The sequence below is a fragment of the Pipistrellus kuhlii genome, unplaced genomic scaffold, assembly GCF_014108245.1.
Source record: "Pipistrellus kuhlii isolate mPipKuh1 unplaced genomic scaffold, mPipKuh1.p scaffold_m20_p_5, whole genome shotgun sequence".
Taxonomy (NCBI): Eukaryota; Metazoa; Chordata; class Mammalia; order Chiroptera; family Vespertilionidae; genus Pipistrellus; species Pipistrellus kuhlii.
In genome coordinates this window covers 37,630,761-37,651,640 of record NW_023425551.1, presented here as the reverse complement: position 1 = coordinate 37,651,640, position 20,880 = coordinate 37,630,761, and the positions used below count along the sequence as shown (strand labels likewise).

The 20,880-nt window shown below is 39.9% G+C and overlaps 1 protein-coding gene across 5 annotated transcripts in view; it reads right to left on the bottom strand.

Moving 5' to 3' along the window:
- Window positions 1-6,975, bottom strand: part of FBXL4 (F-box and leucine rich repeat protein 4) — a 44,938-nt gene extending 37,963 nt beyond the window's left edge. For all 5 annotated transcript variants that reach the window (XM_045572582.1, XM_036414140.2, XM_036414144.2 and 2 more), the window contains exon 1: window positions 6,829-6,975. The gene's annotated coding sequence lies outside the window, so the exon portion shown is untranslated. The remainder of the gene's footprint in view (window positions 1-6,828) is intronic.
- Window positions 6,976-20,880: the final 13,905 nt, after the last annotated feature.

The following is a 20,880-nucleotide window of genomic DNA, read 5'->3' as shown; positions in this document are numbered from 1 at the left end:
AGAGCATTTAGGCAGCTTTGTAGCATAGTAGTACCAAAAGTTAAGAGTGTATAATATGGTACCAAATCAAGAAAACAGGCCAATCTTAATTGTTGTTTCTGTGTACTGCTGAAACTGATCAAGAGACACTTTTGAGGAAAGGACTTTCCTGGTTGAGTCTAGAAATCAAGACACGGGCAAATGGAGGAAGTGATTAAGAAGAGTGGATTATGGGTGAACTTGGTGCAGAGTTGACACTCATAACCAGCCCTCTTTGCAGGCCTGCCCCCTCTCTGGGTTTCTATGGCACCACATGCTCTTGTATCTCCTCCCATCGCTCAAATAACTGCTTCTCAGTCTCCTCTTGGGTCTTCTTCCTCATTCTCAAGTGTATTAAGGTACCACTAAAGGAAGGCTGTCTTTCTGATAAAATGATACACTGAAACATTCGACCTACCTGGCACCAGTCTTCTCCCACATTTGCTTCAACCCCCAGACTGCACTCAGGCTTTGCCACTAAGGCTGGGTTCCCCTGGAACAAACACCCTTGCTCTTCCTCAGCTTGGCACCCTCTTATCCATCCTTTAGTCAGGTTTAGACCTTATCTATCACCTACATTTTCTTTGCTCTTGCACGTAATGTATCATTCCCTATATGCTGAGATAATTTTCTACCCTGGCAAACAATAAATTCCTCATGTTCAGAGAATGTGTCTTAATTATAACTATACCCTTAGGGCCTAGTACATATCAATAAACATTTGTTCTGGGGTTTTGTTTTGTGTGTGTGTGTGTGTGTGTGTGTGTGTGTTTGTTTTGTGCATGTGCGTGCGTGTGTGTGTGTGTAAGACTGGCAGAGTAGATGGCAGAAGACAGTGACTCTTCAAGATAAAGCACATGTATACCAAAAATGAAGCAAAAAAGTTTTTGATATAAAAAAAAGTCATACATTTGATTCTCATCTATTGTGCTTTGTTTTTTTTATTTGACAAAGCACAATAGGTGAAAATCAAATGTACGACTTTCATTGAAGCCATCCAATAAGGAATAGTATACACATATTGTTCAAAGAGAAGGTTAAAAAAAAATAGTATTAACTTCTCTTAGTATAAAACCAGCCCCTGAATATGTAAAAGACTTGACCTTGATCACAAAGAAGCTCTGATTGAAATTAAGAAAGATTCATGAAAGAGGTGACTGGAGAGGTAAAAGTTATTTTCTCAAATACAATGTTGTTTTTTAAGACTCCAAATCTGTGTTAAGACCATAGGGTGATTATGGAGAACCAGAAAAATTATGACTGAAAAAAAAATTCTCAAAAAAGGAAATAACCTAAGAATGATAGAGAAAAACAGTTCAAGAAAGGCAGTTCAAGCAAGGATGAAAAGACAAGTTGATATTGTTATTAGTAAAAGCATTTTCCTTTTCCTTTACATTCCAATATGCTGTATAAGAGAATGTAACAAGGTCAGTAAGGAGACTTCTGGGATGGAATATTATGACTTTATGCGCCTCTCTTCCTCTAAGCAAATTCTCCTTTAGTCAAAATATTTTTACTGGGGTTATAGTTTTTAATCACAAGTCCCCAATATAGGATAAATAGGTAGAGTTCTTAACTGAATCAGGTGGATAATAAAGGAGAATACAGCCTCCGATCCAGCTTTAAAGTTCCCAGAAATCCAGGCGAGTAAAGCAGGAGGCAGGGCACATGTGGAAAAAACAACACAAGGGCCGAGGAAAAGCTTGAAATACAGAGACAAACAGCACCTCTCTCTAAAAAGCTTGAAAACCAAAGAGGCAAACAGCACCTCTCTTTCAGGAGTATACACAGAGTATTGGGACACAGTTTGGGCACTTGAAAACTTCTGATGAGTTAATGAACAAATGGCAAGGCTTTAAGAAGTGGTAAGTCAAACTAGCAATGGACTTGTCAGAAATAGGAGATAAGATTTAGAATTAATTTAAACTAGAAATTAATAGTGGTTAGCTTTGCAAAATGTTTTCTCTCTTTTCTAGACTTTAACAATCATATATAAATTTATGAAATATTGCAGGGGCCTTTTCAAAGCTGGCAAGAATATTAATATAATAATCTTTAGTAGCAAGAAAAAAGAATGAAAGTCAAAACATTTTTTAAACAGCCCTGGCTGGTTTGGCTCAGTGGACTGATGGGTCCCAGGTTCGATTCCTGTCAAGGGCACATGCCTGGCTTGATCCCCATTGGGGGATGTGGTGAAGGCAGCCAATCAATGATTCTCTCTCATCATTGATGTTTCTAACTCTCTTTCCCTCTCCCTTCCTTCAATTTCATTTTCAGGATACTTTGGAAAAGCCAAAGCTACAGAGAAGACAATCAGATCAGTGGTTGGCAGGAAGTCATGAGAAAAGACTGGGCTGACTACAATAACTGAAAAGAAGCCACACAAAGGAATTCTTAGGGCATGGAACTATTCTGTATGCTTTTTTCTTCCATCTTTGTTTTGGACCAAATCATGTCAAGCTGGAGATTTGATATCCTGGTCCTGGCTTGTTATGGGTGCCCTATGTTATTAGTCTGTTCTTGACCAATACACTCTGAAAGATATCTACCAATTTCTATGTCCTGCCTGAGCACAGAGCCTCAACCAGTCATCTGGTCTTAGGGAACGACCTGTCTGGAAAAGAGAATAGTGACTTTTACAACTTGAGAGAGATTCCTGAGCAGGACCACATCAGCCAACATAAATCTGCACTAATAAAGAAGAGTAGAATTACCCATCTTAAAAGACAGGAGGAACAAGTTGGGCAATTAGTGCAAATGGTCTCTAATAAAAGTTAAAGCAAAAAATAGGAAAATCGTTTTAAAATAACTATTTTCTTTAGTGGGAATCAACAGAGTATAGGATCCATAAATAACAACAAGCTAATTTAAAAAACACAATTAAAAAGTTCTTAGAAATTAAAGACGTAATGGCCAAATAAACTGAATGTTAAAATGAAAAAGAAAGATAAGTGACCTAGAACACAGAGGCAAGAAATCAAATATCTACCAAAAATAAATTCAAGAAGAGACTGACTCTGACAAAAATTCAATAAAATGCCAGAGGATCATGTAATACTATAGAAAGTCTAAAGGATTAAAACAGACTAAAACTCTTATTCCCATTAAAAACAAACAACAAAATAAAAATGTTTCTGGACACGCAAATAAACTTCCCATAACTCTTCTTAAAAACATCACCCAAGCCCTGGCTGTGCGGCTCAGTTGGTTGAAGCATCATCCACATACCAAAAAGGTTACGGGTTCAATCCCTGGTTGGGGCACCTATGGGAGACAACTGATCCATGTTTTGCACATCAATGTCTGTCTGTCTGTTTCTCTCCCCCTTCCTCTCTCTCTCTAATGTCAATTTAAAAAACACACACATAACCTTGGGTGAGGATAAAAACAAAGTATACTAGTCAACAAGGAAATTAAAATGAATAATAAATAATTTTAAAAGGGGAACATAGAATATAAAAAGTAGCCAGTGACCTTACAGTTAAATCTAAATCATTACTGCAACAGTAATGGTAAAGTTGAAAACGATGGTTAGAGGAAAAGCAGAAGACAAGTAATGTACAATGGAAATAAAATCAACAGAGCCAAGAAAGGGGGAAGCCAAGGAGTGAAGGTTTCACCTTATTACGTGGAAGTGTGAGAGTAACAGAAAGTCAATTATACATGGTTCTAGATTTGAAAGCTTACAGGGGAGAAAAAAATATGAGGTAGTTAAAATTTCCTATTAAAAGATAAACCCTTTCACCCAAGGGATCCTTGTGATAGAATGGTTCTGTATTTTGGTTTTGGTTATAGTCACAAGATCTACATAAAACTGCAGAGAACTAAACGCACGTAGGCATATAAAACTGATGAAATCTGAGTATGGTTCTGTCAATTCTATCACCGTCAATTTCCTAGGTATAATATGCTATAGTTTTATGCAAGATGTTACCATTGGAGGAAAATGGATGAAGTCTACACAGGATCTCTCTGTATCATTTCTTATTACTGCGTGTGAATCTATAATCATCTTTTTAAAAACAGATTTTTTTTTAATAATGCAAATAAATAATGAAAGGCATACTTTCAAATTGGGAGGAGTGACGATTAAAAGGATAATGAAAGTCCAGCTGTATGATGTTTGGTGTGTAAGAGAGGCAAGTAAAGCAAAATGATATAGAAAGATTGAAAATCAACATATGGGCAATAAAGATCTATCTGGTTTACACAAAACTGACACAGATGGCAACAGTAATCTCAGACAATGTAGAATCCAAGGCAAAAATCATAAATAGGGTAAAAAAAAAAAAAAGACATTTTATATTTCATAAGATTAGAATCCACTAAGAACAAATAACTATATATAGTAATCTATAAGATGGATTCAATCAAATTCATACTCACTGTAGGAGACAAACACATTTTGCTTTCTGGTTTGTCAGTTTTGAGAAAATAATAAGAATGGCAAAACTGGTTTGGTTCAGTGGATAGAGTGTCGGCCTGCGGACTCAAGGGTCCCAGGTTCAATTTCGGTCAAGGGCATGTACCTTGGTTGTGGGCACATCCCCAGTGGGCGGTGTGCAGCGGGCAGCTGATCCAGATTGGAGAGGGTGAAGGCCAGGCTGAGGAACCCGCCCCCCCTTCATGCATGAATTTTATGCACAGGGACTCTAGTCTGGCAAAATAAAGAAAATGTCTCGACCTAGGACAAAGGTTAGGCAGGTTTACTTGCAGCCTATTATGAAAGATTCAGATTCCCTAAGCACAGGGTTCCTCTCCTCCTCATCTACTGCACATGCTAGAATCATCTGGCCCTCATCACATCCCCCAGAATAAATTAGGGCTCAAGGAAGCAGCACAAGAAAATGATGATCTCTGACTACTTTTATTTGTGTTTTGCCTCTGACCCAGGAATCTCATGTCTTCTTCCAGCATCCATGAGATTGTTAACTAGCATGTAGGGTAAAATCTCAGCTTTGACCATTCTTGGCAATGATATGGCAGCAGCACTGTTCTCATAAATTGTGTAAATTTGCTCTTATATCTTTCTGAAGAGCAACATGGAACAACCTATCAACATTAAAAAAATAGCCTTTGACCCAGCAATCCCACATCTAAATACTTATACTAAAGAAATAAACAAATGTGCATATGTATTGATACATACAAAAATGATCTCTGTAGTTTTGTTTGCAATAGAAATAAATTTGGAATTGGCTAAATATCAATAAGGGGGATTGGTTATATATTAAGGTTTTGGGGGTTTTCCTACAGTGAAATACCAAAAACTAAGTTTAAAAGGGATGTTATATGCAGTAACATAGATTCTCATCAATTGTTACTAACTGGAATTATAGATAATTATATATAGCTACACTGCCATTTATGAAACATGTAGACATATACATTTATTTCTAATGTCTGGGAGAAGAACAAATGAATGATAATAATCTCTAAGGAATGGGGCTACTGGCTGGTGGACACACAACGTATTTACTTTTTCCTTTGGCTATTTCTATACATATTTTTGACTTTTTAAAAAAGTATACATTTATTTTATGATTTCATTAAGTTTCTAAGTATCTACAATATATATATAAAAACTAAGCCACCAAACAACCAAAGACTGGTCAACCGGTTGCTATGATGCACACTGACCACCAGGGGGAAGACACTCAATGCAGGAGCTGCCCCCTAGGGGGTCAGTGCACTCCCACAGCCAACCTCCCACATCCTCCCCACAACAGGTCCTGATTGGGGGGGGGGGGGGGGGCGACAGACAACCTCCCAGCCCCCTTCCCCATAGGCCCTGACCGCTGGCCAGGCCAGAGACCCCACCCCTTTAAGACTGTGCAGCTGGCCTCTAGTTCCTAATAAAGGACTATAGGAGCGCAGATGTATCCGGTAATCTCCCTCTACTCAACCAACAGATACAACATGCAATTCGGACAACAGAAGCATAAAGTGAGTTTTAAGGGGGGGGGGGGGGGGGGGAAATGTGCCTATGATCTGAACTTAAGAGACCTAGAGGAGTGTAGCCAGAAAGCAGTCAAGGCAGCTTGCATCCTGGAACCAAGGCAGCTTGCGTCCTGGAAGGTCCCACATCTGGTGTTAAATGAGTCCTCCAAGGCTTAAAGTCAGACACAGACGCTGCCAGCAACTACCTGACCACGGGTTTGCACGGTCTTGGCTTTCTAAGTGTGTGGACATGTCAACTGGTGAATGCACCCCGACACTGTGGCCATGAGAACCTGGGGAACCGTCAAGGAGACCCAACACCGCTCCCCCTGCTAACGTGCTGGCAGGGAGCACAGTGGGCGTCCATCGTCTCTGCGCTCTAGGGCACCCCTAACCAGAAACAGGGCTGCTGCCAGGCATCTCGTGGGTGCAGTCCTGAGCAAAGACACGGGCTTGGCCAGGCAACACCCCTCGGACCCAGAGGAAAACCGAGGAAGCACAGACAGGAGCAGCGGGTACCGACGCGCAGGCGGCGGGCCCGGGACTGCAGGGCCTCCCGGCGGGGCCCGAGTCCCCAGGGCCCACAGATGCCGCTGTCCACACCCCTGCCCGCCCGAACCCCGGGGCGGCACTCCAGCCGCGGGGCAAACCCGAGACCAGCAGCGCCCGAGGCCGCGGGCGGCGCTCAGGGTCCCGAACACGCCCCGCCCGCGCGCGTGGGCGGCAGGGGAGGGGGGAAGGCCGGACCTCGGAGGTGCAGCCAGGGGCCCGGAGCGCGGCGCTCCGCCCGGGCCAGGCCCAGGCCCAGCTCCAGCGCCGGAGGAAGGACATGGAGACCCGCAGGCGGGGGAAGGAAAGAAAGGGCCGTACCCTGCAGGGTCCGGGAGAGTGCGCGCCCTGGGCTTCGCCAGCGACCTGGCGGCGCGGGGAGGCCCGGGCGCGAGGGCGGCCCCAAACTCACGCGCAGCGGCACCACCGCGGCGGCCCGGCCCCGCGCGACCCGGAAGGAAGACGCGGAAGGCCGGAGGGGGCGGGGCTAAGGGGCGGGGGCGGGGCCACGAGGCGGGAGGCGGGGCTCTCGCTGGGGCGGAGGCTCCCAGTCCTGGGCGTGTCCTGTAAAGGGTCCTGTTCCTCCAGGGTGGGCCGTGGTTGCTGGAAAGAAGGAAACTGGCCATTTATAGGGCACGCCCAGGACTGTCATCTGCAGTGCAGGCCTGCGAGGGCTCCCTCAGTCCAGGGTGGGTGGATCGGGTGATGCAGAGAGATGGCAAGTGATAAGTCCTAAGAGGAAAAGTAGAACAAAGTTATGTTTTCTACTAAAGGTAAACCTTTACACCTCCCCAAAGTTATGCAAATGTCTGCTCCCCGTATAAACATCAGTCCTGCAGGCTCACTTCCCTCCCAACGTTCAGAAGCCCGTGGTCATTACCTCTGATGATGAAGCTCTCGCGGTCTCCCTTAGTCTTTTTTAAAAAATTAATTTTCAGTATATATACCAGATAATATCACCTTTTAAAAAGTTTGCAATATTTATCTTATTATAAGGTTTCTGTTAAGATAGTAAAACATTTCATAATGACAAGATGTTGAACTACAGAACTAAAGAGGCAAAATAATGATATTTATTTATAAATTATATATAGGAACTGAGCTGATATGTGATGTGTAGTATAAATTGTATGCAAAACAGTAAATTTTAAAAAAGGAGCTGAAACCGGTTTGGCTCATTGGATAAAGCATTGGCCTGGGGACTGAAGGGTCCCGGGTTTGATTCCAGTCAGGGGCATGTACCTTGGTTGCAGCACATTCCCAGTGGGGGGTGTTCAGGAGGCAGCTGGTGGATGTTCCTCTCACATCGATGTTTCTGACTTTCTGTCCCTCTTCCTTCCTCTCTGTAAAAAATCAATAAAATATATTTTTTTAAAAAGGAATTGAAGCTTAATTGTCAACCTCCCTTGAGTGAGGGCAGCACTTAGTGACTTGCTTCCAAAGACTATGGAGGAGTGGAAAGTAGCTTTATTGTGGAGAAACCCGGCCAGCACCTAGGCCAGAAGAAAGGGAACAGTATTAGAGATAAGCCAAGTTGATAACATGTATCCTGATGTGTGATAAGAAGGGCACTTCCTCTCTGTGATATTCTTCCTTAAAACCCACGAACTCAATCTAACCTTAAGATAACATCAGAATACCTAGGTATCCTACAAAATGCCAGAACAAATTGTCAAGTTAATGAAGAAGGGAAGGGGAGGAAAACAGAAATTCTTAGACCAGAGGGAAACTTAGGAGACAGGATCAGTAAATGTAACATGGTACTTTAATGGGATCCTGGAATATGAAAAGGAATTGGTGGGAAAACTAGTGAAACTGGAATAAAGAGTGGAATTTAGCTAATAGTAATGTATGTACCAATGTTGGTTTCTTAGTTGTAACAAATGCACTATTATAATGGAAGACGTTAAGAATAAGGGAGAATTGGGTGAGTGGTATACATGAACCTCTCACTGCACCTTTTCTATAATCTCAGTCTAATCTTAAGTCAAAAGTGGATTACAAATAGTTAATAAATAAAACTGACCCTTTCATGATTGTAGGTGAGACTTAATTAAGTTGATGCCTTCAGGGCATCCAGACCCAATCTACCTAAAGCAGTTTCTCATTTCTAACACAATTCCAAATAAACTTTTCATTGAAGTATAAAATATATTCAGAAAATGACCAAAATATGGGTTTAATGTATTCAGCACTCAAAAAAAAAAAAAAGTTCTCACACTCAGAACCTCCCACGTGCTCTCCTACATGTATAACCTTTACTCCTCCCCAAGGGTAACCACTGTCCTGACTTTTAATATCAGAGATTAATTTTGCTAGGTTCTTGCCTTTATAAAGATGGATTCATACACTATACACTCCCTTGAGTCTGGCTTCTCTCTCTCTCAACATTAGTCTTGTGACAGTTATGTCATTGAGTGCAGCGGTAACATCTTGAGTTTCTATTGTATAAATAGACCATAATTTATTTATCTATTCTGATGGGCACTGAGCTGTTTTTAATTTCGATTGTTACAAATAATGCTGCTATGAACATTTCCATGTATATCTTTTGGTGCATGACCCTCCATCCATTTTCATCTCTGGTGTTTAAGAGATGTAGTAGTTGGTGCTGTTACTTTATTCAGTGTGCTTGTTTAGTTTTTGTTCTTAAAGGCACTTAAAGTGCTGCTTATAAAGTATGCAAGTTTATATTTAAGGAAAAGAAAAGACTAGGGCAAAGTTCCATTTCTGTACTAGATGGAATTTGGGCCTTTATTGCTCAGTCTTCCCTCTCTTCCAATGTTCTTGTCCCAAGGTCTGTGCCACTGCCATGCTTTGTTCGCTGGACAGAAGAGTCAAGTGAGGCCATGGAAAAGGGCGATACTTATCAGTTAGTGATGGCACTGATTTAATGGGGGAACTAATGCCTAGTTATTAAATGGAATGTTGTTTGCAGCTGAATAGCATCCCACGCCTTAACAGCACTATTACAAATAAAGTAAGTCCAAACAAAGCTTAATTGTGCATAAAGTCACCAGCTCAGCAAGCTGGTTATGATCCATTCTATGTTAGCTTCAAAAGTAACAATGGTCTACTCAGATGGGGAGGCGGGCAAAGAAGGAGCAGGTTCAAAACTCTTCTTTGTTTCTAATCTTGAAACACTCATCATCATAACCTTTCACTATTTTCAAATGCTTTTTTAAAGTTTAAAACGAAATGTCTACCAATTAGAAACTTTCGGGGTGTATGCATGACAATAAGATACTATGTCAGAGAAAAAAGATACCATCATCCATCTCACTGCCAAAAGGGCCAAAAATGTCTTCACAAGGAGGTATTCTATCATTGGTTCCCAAGTTAGTTTTTCTATCAAGTCAAGACCACTCAGAAAATGCAACTCCATGCACTTCCTACATAACTCAGTGAACATAATTTACCTCTTTGTGAAATTTTAAGTTAACTAGTTTATTGGAAAGTGGTATTCAGTCAGTAATGTTAGTTCAAGGTTTTTAATATGCCAGTGGCCAAAAAGCATGAATAAGATCTCTCAGCGTGCTTTTTAAAACCTCTTATAGTCAATAAAAGTTTCATTTTAATACTGATCTATCATAATATTAATCTAGAAACAGTTACAATCATCAAGAAGAAAATAAAAAATTTAAGCAAGAAATAAACCCAAAAGTCATGAAGTCCAAACTCCTTTTTTACAGATGAGGAAAATGAGGCTCAGACAGGTTAAGGGACTTCCCCCAAATCAGTGTTAGAACTGTCAATGAAACCTAATTCTCTGACTTTAAATCAGTGCGTTTTAAAAAGTGATATCACATTACTTTATAATTTAACAAAAAATGGAACTCATCATGCTCCCATTTCCCCATCACCTTAAGGAGCTGAATACACTAGAGAGAAAATTGTACGTGGGGTAGGAGGACCTGTCTATGCTGCTCTGCCATGAACAGAACTCTGTGATCTTGGATTAGTTACAACTCCTCTGAACTTGTACTCAGTTCTGTGAACAGTGCTCAGCTCACAGGCACAGCAGAGATTTAAAAGAGATCATATATGTTGAAAGCACTTTGTGAGCTATAAAGTAGTATGCAAATGTATGAATATTATTACTATTACTAGAGGCCCGGGGCATGAATTCATGCACCAGTGGGGGCCCTCAGCCTGGCCTGTGGGATTGGGTCGAAACTGGCTCTCTGATATCCCCTGAGAGATCCTGAATTGAAAGAGGGCACAGGCCAAACCAAGGGACCTCCCCAGTGCATGATCGAGGCTGGGAAGGGACATGGGAGGTTGGCCAGTTGGGGAGAGACCATGGAGGATTCCAGGGCATGTCCAGCCCATCTCGTTCAGTCCCAATTGGCCAGACCCCAGCAGCTAACCTACTGGTTGGAGCATCTGCCCCCTGGTGGTCAGTGCATGTCATAGTAACTGGTCGACCAGTTGACTGTCTGCCCCCTGGCGTTCATAGCAAACAGTTGAGAGGCCTTAGCATATCATTAGCATAATACACTTTGATTGGTTGAATGGCTGACTGGACGACTAGACACTTAGCATATTAGTTTTTATTATATAGGATTAAAACATGTTGAAGACCAAAAATTGAGTCTTTCCAGTACAAATTGCCAGAACAGAACTTTCAATTGTTACCAGAGGAGAGAAAAGCCTAGAAAGACTAGAAAATTTACCCCAAAATTTATGGCACGTTTTTGCAAAGCCAAAACTCAAATGTAGGTCACTTAACTTGTGGCTTCCAATGAATAATGTTTAATATCTTTGGTAAGTGAGGACAAACTAGAAATCAAATATATGGCATAAAATCTGAAAAAAACTTTAGACTGAATTTGCATAGATCTCAAAGGAATATCATGAAATAGATTTTAAAATATTTTACAAATAAAAACTAACATAGTTTGTACTGTTTTGATTTGTACTATTCCTTTTTTATGTAGCTTGGATCATTTACTTGAAAACTTAGTATAATGAAAGAGTTTCAGTGGTCAAGAATAACGTAGGAGAAATACTACCGAGTTTCCCCAAAAGTAAGACATCCTCAGAAAATAAGACCTAGCGCATGGAAAGATAAGACATCCCCTAAAAATAAGACCTAGCGCAACTTTGGGAGAAAAAATTAATATAAGACACTGTCTTATTTTCGGGGAAACAGGGTACCTGGAGACAGTGGGCAGAATAGATCTCTTCCTGAAGTAACTTCTTGCCTATGGTTCTTTAATGGCTGGAACACATAGCCGTGAAAATGAACCTTGTGGCCACTGCTCCAGGTAATCCCTCTTCTTAATACTTTTTCATTTTTCAAGTGAACTTTTTGTTGTTGTTAATCCTCACCAAAGGATATTTTCCCATTGATTTTTAGAGAGAGTGGAAGAACAGGGAGAGACAGAGAGAGAAACATTGATATGAGAGACACATCAACTGGTTGCCTCCTGCATGTCCCCCAACCAGGGCCGGGGTCCAGCCTGTAACCAAGGTATTGGCCCTTAACCAGAATCAAATCCAGGACCCTTCAGTCTTCAGGCCAATGCTCTATCCACTGAGTCAAACAGGCTAGGGTTCAAGTGAACTTTTGAGAGTTCCTGTGTATTTATATTAGGCAAATCCCTATAGTCTACTCACAGAGTGACACAATAATCAACAGAAAAAGAAAAAAGAAAAAAAAAAAGCAAAGATTTTCTTCCATACAAGTAAAGCAAAAGTGATATGTGATTATCTGAGAGTTCCAATATTAATGTTCCATGTAATTCAAAGCCTTCAATCCTCATAATTGTTTTGTCCTCCAAGGAAAATTTAAGGAAACTAGATTATCCAGTTAAGCAAGCAATATTCACCCATTTATTTGCACCCTTGCACAACTGTCACTGTCCCTTCCCCATTGTAACATAATCTGTATATTTAAATAAATAAAAAATTGATAATGGTATCTTCTTTACTCATGTGCTTTGAAACAGAAAGAAGTATATCCAAACAAGACCCTTACACATGCTGTCAACAAGAAACTCACTTTAGATAGAAAGACACACACAGACTGAAAATAAAGGGATCGAAAAAGATATTCCATGAAAATGGAAACAAATAATAGAAAGACATTTAAAAAGAAATATAAAAAACAAATTTAAAATAAGGCTTACACCCCTCCCCCCTTAATTATAACTTGATATAAAAGGTTTTCTGAATTTTGAGGAGAAATTGGCTTTCCTCTCTAATGGTTTCTCAAAATGTTACCAAATATAAAGCTCCCTGTTATATACTATTCTCTTGTTATTTTTCCTTGCTTATCATTTCAGCCTTTAATGTTGAGATAATTGATTGCTTTAGAGGAAGGGTCTTTTCCTCCAAATCAAATGACTCACAAAGAAAGTCACTAAGAGCAGAGGGTGAGAAGCCAGGATGGGCTGCTGGCAGCATGCCCCTTCCGCCCGCCTCCTGGCTTCCTGTCCCCTGGGAATGCCTGCGGCTGCCAGGACAGCACAAACAACTTGGAGGTGGGCCAGACAAGATTTAACAGTGGTCAATTGGGATTGATCTGTTATGGAACTGGGCACTTTATTTACTATTTACTAAATAGATTGCTACTCATATGGTGTTGGACTATTTTATAGGATGAGAGGTCTTAAGCCAATTTCATATTTGTGTGTCCTATTTCCCTAATAATGAATATTTTTCCATAGCCTTTAGTATAGCTAGAAAGCAAGCTTAATGCAATCACTCAGCAGTATCTCTAGGGAACCAACACAAGTATTTGAAATTCAGAAGAGTGGGTATCTGAGCTCTTTCTTTGAAGGTCATATTTTGAGAATGGGAGGGGCCCTTTTTAAAGGACAATATCAGTATTTTTCTCTCCCTTTAATAAAATTTATGTTCAGGAATTTATGTTCAGTTTGAACAAGAGTTGGACTTGACATAACATATTGTGTGTTTTTCTATTCCAGTTTTGTCTGTACCTCCAACCATAAATGGGAATCCAAGCAGGTATTCTTTTTTAATGTTTTAAACTTTTAAAAGATATTTTTACTGATTTCAAAGAGGAAGGGAGAGAGAGAGATAGAAACATCAGTGATGAGGGAGAATCATTGATTGGCTGTCTCCTATATCCCCCATTAGGGACTGAGCTCTTAACCTCCCTCTCCCGCTGCAAAATGAACCATCACCTCCTGGTTCGTGGGTTGATGCTCAACCACTGAGCCACAGGGCTGGGCTAAGCAGGTATTCTTCTACTATTTTTACTATTTTTACAGTAAAAATAGTAGAAGTCATATGGGCCAATACTCCTCAAACTTTAATGAGCAATGGGATACTATTCAGGCAAGAGAAAGGAAGGAATCCTCCCATTTGTTACACCATGGATGAACCTTAAGCACAAGTGAGATAAGACAGATAGAGAAAGACAAGTACTGTACATCATTTATTAGTGGAATCTAAAAAAGTTAAATCTGTAAAAAATAGAGAGTAAATATGTGGAATCTAAAAAAGTTAAATCTGTAAAAATAAATAAATAAATAAATAAAAATAGAGAGTTTTTTAAACTCTGTAAAAAAAAAAAAAAAGAGTAAATAGAGAGTAAATACCAGGGGATGGGAGAGGGGTTAAGTGATGGTGTTTAAGGGTAAAAACATGTAACAAGTAGTAAATAAGCCATAGAGACTTAATGCCCAGTGTAATGAGTATAGACAATAATATTGTACTATAATCAGGCAATGCAATAAGTATAACTACATGTAATACATTCATATTACAGTACATACATGTGTCAAAGTAATACATTATGTACTTAAACTTGAACAATGTTACATGTCAAATTTACTTAATTAAAAAACCAACTTTAATATGCATATGAATCTCCTGAGAATTATGTTAAAATACAGTTTCTGATTCTGGGTTGGAGCCTGAGTTCTGAACTTTAACAAGGTCTCAGATGATCGGGATGCTACTGCACCCTGAACTATGCTTCTGAGTAGATTTAGGCCATTTCACTTGCAGAAATATTTAGGCCATTTCACTTGCAGCATATTGTATCTGAACTATGCAGATTTATTTTGAACAGGTACTAATATTACAAAGCAAAATCTCAACTCTAACAGGAGGCTTGAGCAAAGTAAGTAAATAGAATCTTATTAAAGATTTTTGTTGACTTCTTTAGATAATTTTAGATTTCCTTGGGACTAGGAGAAGGTAATCCATTTCTATATTGATTTTACTGAAAAGGTAGGTGCAAGAGAAAAAAAAACCTATGGCCCACATGGGCATCCCTTTAGTCTTAGAAGACTATGGCTGGCCCATCGTTCAAAAGAATCCAGCAGTCAATATTAGAAGAGTTTGGAGGATTGAATTCTAAGCATGTACCAAGACTACATGACCAATTTAACTTTCTATATGTCAAAGTTCTCCACCAATGTGTCACGTCTCCAGCTGCTATTCTGCTCCAGCCTGCCTTTGTTTTCACCAAGTGCAAGTGCAGCACAGAAATGAGGGCATAAGAAAAACACCTGATTTGTTATTCACAGCAGCAGTTCCAAGCTCAGACAGCTCCCAAGAAAATCCGCGCAAGGTCTTGCTGTGACTTTGTGACCAAAGACTTAATGTTCTCATACCATTAGTGGGCTCTGGCACTTTATCAAACCTGTGATATTGACTAACTACCAGTAATTGCTGATTTATGGGCAGCATTTTCTCAGCCTTGTTTTCTTCAGGACTCTAATATAACTTCATCTTCTGTTGAATCAGTCTGTTCATGCGCTCTGTGAGCTTTGCAGTTGACATAGCTAAATAGAGGACATGTTGCTCTTTTACCTGTTGCTGTTGAAATGACCTTGCAGTACTTGACTTGCCTTATCTCCTTTAAAAAACAACCATAATTCTCTGCTTTCAGGGAGGGTGATGAACAGAATATAGCATGTGGGAAATACTTATTATTGTTCTATAATTTTCAAAAGCTCTTTCTTTAAGTAGGACAAGATAATGTTACACCTAGAAGGATTTCTAAAGAGCACCTAGTCCAGGATGACAAATGGGTATCACTTCCAGGGCCCTCCGACAGAGGAATGAGGGCAGACATGTCTTTGGTTTTCCAGGCCAGATCTAGCATCAACCCTAACTTCTAGTCCATGCTTCCCTATTCTTTCTATCTTTTTTTTTTCTTCTTCTTCTTCTCTCTCTCTCCCCACCTCTTTTCCCCTCACCCCTATTATCTGGCACCGTCTACCTAGACACAAGTACCAATCAGGCTCCAAAATAACATCTGAAGAAGTATTAGAGTCATATCAAGAACCTAGGACAACCCTACTAATTGCATGTTGCCTTCAAACTTCCTGTACCCCCATTCTACAACCAGCACCTGGAGCCCCCAGAACCACAGACACGCAAACCTTTGCCCTCAAGCATTTCCACAGCAGCCAGTGTTACCACGGGTGCTTTGTGCCTGATTCCATGTTCACGAATGAGCGTGTTATAACAACCCTTGAAACCATACTATGAAATATCTATGACCAAAGCCACAGTTCATAATAGTTGGACACATACATGTGTCTCTGTTTTCTATTTATACCATTTTCCAGAATCAAGGCCTCCAAACTCTGGTTAGATGCCACCTCCACCTCTTCTAAACCTATTTGTTCATTGCACACAGCACTAGGAGGGAGGCAGAGGCTGATGACAGCGCCATTTTTGACCACAGATTTATCCTGTATGTGTCCAAGAATAGAAATGTATTGTGTCCTGTTTATTTCTGGACTCAGGAGAGCATTAATTGCAGCCAAAACGTCTAGAGCTGATTTGGATTTCTCTCTGGCAGCGTGACCTTGGTTGAGCTACTTCACCTTGATCTTCTGTGGGTAATGGCATCTGCTCTTACATGGGGGTAATCAAAGAGGAAATGCAAAAGAACTTAGCTCTCTCCACAAGAAAGGTTCTAGTCCCTATAAACACAAGGAATTATTAAGATACGGATGTTTTCAGGCCAAGTTGGGTGTGATTGAATTTTACACCATTAAATGTTCAGTGATTTTGTAATTGGTGGGCCAATTTTTGATATGTTAATTAAGACCTAAGTATAGTTTTCTTGATTAACTCATGGCTCAGGACTTGTTACTTCAAGCACCAAACAAGATTTAGTTTTTTGAGGCATTGCAGCCAATATCTCATTTATTTATCTTAGGAAATTAGTGTAAAATTATCAGAAACCCAAGTTCATGTGGAAATAGATGGGTATGTTTATTGAAATTCTGTAGCTGGAAAAAATCTTGCATAATGTAAGGGTTGCTATTAATATTTTTAATAGAAGATCTATGAAGATATTGTTACTAAGGAATAATCCACTAATGTGTACTTATTCTAAACAATTGTTTTATGCAGTTTATCTCAATCCCAAAGTATGTATAAATTATTCAATATACTTAGCAACTATTTTGAAACAGAAATATGATAACACACTTTTTAATTTAAAGTAAAGCTATGTTAAAACATTGAAATTTCTTTTTTAAAAGTATATATTTTATTGATTTTTTTACAGAGAGGAAGGGAGAGGGATAGAGAGTTAGAAACATCGATGAGAGAGAAACATCGATCAGCTGCCTCCTGCACACTCCCTACTGGATATGTGCCTGCAACCAAGGTACATGCCCTAGACTGGAATCGAATCTGGGACCCTTGAATCCACAGGCCAACGCTCTGGCCACTGAGCAAAATCTGTTAGAGAAAAACATTGAAATTTCTTTCTTGCTCCTTCTTATCTATATTTTATCACTGTCCATGTTCAAATTTTCACATTCAGTTGCTATTAGTTCTTAAACAGAACTGAATATATAGGGTACATTTCCACTAATCATCTAAATTAAATACTAGGTGTGTGATAACTTGCCATCACTAAAATCCCCTGTTTCTCCCAGGTAAATCCCTTAGAGCATTTTCTGATTTTACATATAAAATTAAGCCTAAATAGTAGCAACAATGATTTATTGAAATGCTGAAGGAAATGATATGCCACATTACATGTAAATATATGTATGTATATATGTGTGCGTGTGTACACACACACACACACACACACACACACACACCTACACACCCTGAACTCAATATGAGACCTCTAATCTGTTTTAAATGTTGATGCTTATTATAATATATTATAACATAGCCCTAGCTGGTATGATTACTCAGTGGTTAGCACATTGGCCCTCACACTGAAAGTTGTGGGTTTGATTCCTGGTTGCGGGCATGTACCTGAGGTGTAGGTTAGATCCCCAGTCCCAGTCTGTGTCATGGAGGCAACTGAGGTGTCTCTCTCACATTAATGTTTCTCTCTCTCTCCCCCTTCCCTTTCCTCTTTCCCACTCACTCTAAAAGATAATGGGGAAAATATCCTTGAGTGAGGATTAAAAAAATATTTTAATACACATGTAATATAACATAAATTATAGAAACCTTATTTCACTTATCATTTTCATAATATTTTACCACTTATTTCATTTAGAAATTTAATTCAGAAATTAAAGAAAACAAGCATGTATTGAGAATCTATGATGAGAAAGGCGAGAAACATAGGTACAATTCCAGGGATTTTTCAGGCAAAGAAAATCCTTCAAGGGGAAAGAAGGGCAGGAACTGTTTTGGAATTGGTGATGAGAGAGTTGCAAAAAGTATAATAAAGAATCTCCTGCCCCTTCTCTACACACAGCATTTTATGATAATTTTACCTCCTTTTCACTAATGCTGTGAAAATATTGTTTTGAATACAGATTATATGTGAAGAAATTCTAAAGCAGAAGGCAATTTTCCATAGAAACATATATAGTAAATTTCCCTGCTTCAGATTGCCCAAAACAACTGAGGCTGGCATCAACTAACATTTAAACATCTACTGGGGACCTAAGGAGCACCCAGAAGGATAAAGGAATCATTGGTAAGACAACGTTGGCAGCCATCTGACAAGCCCAGTGCACAGTGAAGATGGGTGATAGGGCCCAAGAGGCCACTGGGTGACAGTCATCAGCGGAGGTTGCAAGTTCAGGCACCAAGGATCCCTTCACACTCTCCATAAAGGAGGGAATTTTGCCTAGCTGGTGTGGAACAATGGTTGAGCATCAATCAAGAGGTCACCGATTCGTTTCCTGGTCAGGGCACATGCCTAGGTTGCAGGTTTAATTCCCCCACCCCGGGGGGGAGGGGGGGCATGCAGGAAGCATTGAACAAATAATCTTAAAATGGGAGGTTTCTCCAATCATTTCTAACTCAAGATTATGAGAGGAGAACCCATAAACAATCAATTTATCTACTTTTTTGCCCAACGGGCCTGATCCACTTAGTATGACTGCAAAATAAATTACTCTAAAACTGGAGAAAGATAACAATTTATTATGCTCAGATTCTGTGGGCCATGCTGCAGCATAGTGGGATCTGCTTACCTCTCCTGTAATCAGTCTGGGCCTCAGCAGCAAGACTCAGACTCGAAAGCGGAGGCTGTAGTCATCTGAAGGTTCCCTCACTCACATGTCTGGCAGTGAACACCCGATGGTCAGCTGGGGGCCTGAGTTCCACTCCAGTTGGGCTTCTGCATGAGGTCTTTCTGCAAAAAAAGCTTGTTTGACATCATCCCAATGTGGGGGCAAGCGTCCTAAGGGAGAGAGCCCAAATGTAGGCTAGCACTATCCTTCCTATGCCCTATGGCTTTCAAAGTCATACAGCATCTCCTCTGTCATATTTTACCTGTGGAAATGGTTATGAGGTCCTGCCCAAATTCAAGTGAGAAAACAGAGACCTTGCCTCTTGGGAGGATGTCCTGAAGGGAATGTCCAGCCAGAAATGCTGCCATAGCCATAGTGTAAAATATTGTACATCCTGTCACAGAGCCCGATAGAGCTCATAGCACGAATACCATGTAGCAATCTCTTTGTGTCCCCCTCTCCTTCCTTTGCTTATACTCTCGGTAGCTGTTGGCAGTTTTATGAAGAGAGAGAGAGAGAGGCAGGGGACTTAATAAGAAGCCTGGACTTTGCTTAGGGAATTATTAATAAAGTTTATTATGGGTTTTCAATATTCAAACTCAATGTAGATTATCCCTGGAGCATGGAAAAGATAAATATATTTGGAGAGCTGGTTTTAAATCCTTGAGGGCTTTAAGTGCCATGTTGAGAATTTAGGTTTTACCCTGGATGCAGGACTTTGCTCTGTGGCAATAGAGGAATGGCCAAACGGTTTAGATCAGATGAATGGCATAATCATTTAGGAAGATGACTCACTTTGAAAGCCCTCGGCAGAATGGCAAGAGATGAAAAAGTAAGCGAAAACTGAAGTTCTCTTAGGGGACCTCCTCTCAACCGAAAGGCCTCATTAATTTCTGCTCTCAGTGTTGTCTCTAAAATCCATGGACTGATTTGCACCCTGGAGACTGAGACCAGTAAGACACTCTCCAATTCACCCTTGCATTCCCAGTCCTTTCATGTGAGTTGCTTGCTTACCAATGGTAGAATGTTTGCCCCCAAATCTCTTTGTTACATCATTTAATTAAATATTTTTAAATACAATTAATTTTGAGGGCTAAAGAAATGAGGATAGTTGTTTCTGCAAAACACACTACCTGCTTTGGAAAGACAAAATGGAGGTTTAATAAGTGCTGCAGGAGTAAGAGTGGGTGAGACTAGGGTAAAGGATTGGGAAAAATAAACATCTAGAGGGATTCTATAGGCAGGTTACTTGTAAGAGTCTTGGGCCCGATATAATAGACTAGAGGCCCGATGCATGAAAGTCATACAAGGGGTTTGGCCCTCACAGCCCTGGCTGACCTTCATCCAGAAGGTCGTCCAGAAGGTCGTCTGGACAGTCATTCTGCTGTTCAGTCTAATTAGCATATTAGCTCTTTATTGTATAGGATGATGCAGTGTATCACAGTGGTTAAGAGTCAAAGAGCTAAATTTAAGGAATCTCATTCTAGTTCTATCATTTGCTATCTATATAACTTTAGGTAATTTACTTAGCTTTTATGTGTTTCAGTTTCTTTATATGTAACATAGAGTTAATAATACTATATACTTCATGATTTATAGTGAGGATTAATAGAGTTAAAAAATTTTAAGTGCATAAAAGAGTATCTACTACACAGAAAATGTTAAACAAAGGCTATTATTAGTAATAGTATGCACTGTAATATGTCTTTTTAAAGGACAGTGCAGAACACCAATAAATAAACAAATAGGAAAATGCTATGGTCACATCAAAATATGATCAGTGGGTATATATCTATATTTTCATAATGTATGTGTGTCATAATTTTTATAATTCCCTGCTTATACAGACTTAAAAATAATATTGAGCCGAAACCGGTTTGGCTCAGTGGATAGAGCGTCGGCCTGCGGACTGAAAGGTCCCAAGTTCGATTCT